Source organism: Nannospalax galili, unplaced genomic scaffold (assembly GCF_000622305.1).
Source record: "Nannospalax galili isolate Female #2095 unplaced genomic scaffold, S.galili_v1.0 scaffold752, whole genome shotgun sequence".
NCBI classification, from domain to species: domain Eukaryota; kingdom Metazoa; phylum Chordata; class Mammalia; order Rodentia; family Spalacidae; genus Nannospalax; species Nannospalax galili.
In genome coordinates this window covers 106,911-108,677 of record NW_008333404.1, presented here as the reverse complement: position 1 = coordinate 108,677, position 1,767 = coordinate 106,911, and positions in this window count along the sequence as shown.

Here is a 1,767-nt window from a genome sequence, read left to right as displayed (position 1 = left end):
CAATCGCACTAGACTGGGTTCTATGAAGAAAAGATGCATCTTAATTCCTCTCTCCATCTTCCATGGGGGCTTTCATCTGCAAGACAGGCTTCTTTATATGTAATTGGAGGTGACTTCTAGCCCATATGCCCCTGGTAGGGTGGGCTTCTGAAACATGTAGCTAAGCACCTATTTTGTGTGGCTCTTCAGCCCGCTCTGTTTCGTGTGTGTTAATTCTTCTCTCTGAAAGAGACAATGACTTCTCTGAGGGCAGAGGCCTTAATTTACCCATCTTTAGATTCTCCTAAGACCCTGCCACAGTGCTGGGTCCCACTCGTGGCTGACCTCTGCAAGCCCGTGTTCTCTAAGGAGTTCTTAAGATTTAGAACTGCAATTTGTGGACTCTTAAGAATAAAGACAATAATGTGTGAAAAACATAGGCCCTTGCAGGATGCAGGACAGGAAGATGAGGTTGGAAGCTGGACCAGTGCTGGGCATTTTCCAGAGGTGCTGGAATGGCTGCTGGTATCAAGGATTTACAAACAGAAGGAATGAAAAAACTGCTTTTGTTCCCTACAAGTAGCTGGAGGGTTCAGGCTCCCAGGCCCAACTTGGATGCTGGCCAGAAGTCTCCTTAGCAGGTGTCTGACTGCATCTGTGATGGCCAATGTGAGTAAGCAACCGGAGAGAGCAAGCTGAAGGCAGTGCTGGGTGAATCAGACTCATCAAACCCTCCAGAGGACATCTTGCTCTGCTTCTGATCCAGACAGGTTGATGCCCAGGCCATCCCTGGCAGGTGTCAATTCTAAGGTTTCCAAGAGGAGATGACCACTGCCTCCAGGCTCATACCTGTGCCTATCTCCATCGGCTGTTAAGCATTTCAGGATGCTGGATCTATGGTCCTGAGAGACAGGGAGAGAAAAGCAGGTAAATAGGCTGGGGATGGTAGCACATACCTGTTAATCTCATATTCCAGTACTTGGGGATTGGGGAGCAAGAGGATGGTGAGGAGTTAGAGGCCAGCCTGGGATAAAATACCAAGACCCTGCCAGGAAAAAGAAAGAAAAGAAGGAAGGAAGAAGGAAGGAAGGAAGGAAGGAAGGAAGAAGAAAAGAAAAGAAAAAGTAGCGAGTGAGCTATTGTAAAGGCTGCTTTTGCTGAGTAAGGGGAGAGTAGTCTGAAGCCTTTGTCAGCAAAGTTCAGCCAGTGAATTTGGGCTCAGAAGCCACCAAGATTAGCCCAGGGGCTTTGGTCGATATTATGTAGGCCTGGGGTTTCTGGGGTTCAGTGTCCAAGTTTTAGTCTGGAGCTGGACTCCTCATGGTCGGCGTGTAGCTGAGCTTCTTGTATTGTTGGATTCTACTTTTGGATACAAGAGCCCACATCGCTCTTCCCCAAAGTCTGTATCATTCCCCCAAATGAAATGAGTTAGAAAGCATAGGAAGTATTGCTGAACTTGGCCCTCAAATATGGTTTATAATGCTTCATAGAAAAGCAGATTCCTTTCTAATCAGGTTTCTGAGATTTTTTTCTTTCTTTCTGTGTATTCATTTGTTTTTTGTTGGCTCTGTAGCCCAGGCTGTCTGGGTACATACTGCACAGCAAGGCTGGCCTTAAACTCATGGCAGTTCTCCCTGTCTTCCTTCCTTCCTTCCTTCCTTCCTTCCTTCCTTCCTTCCTTCCTTCCTTCCTTCCTTTGTGTGGTACTAATAAATGCAGCAGCAGTCCTTTAGAGTGACATACAAAAAAATGATTTAAAAAATGCATTAAAGACAAGAACATATATTT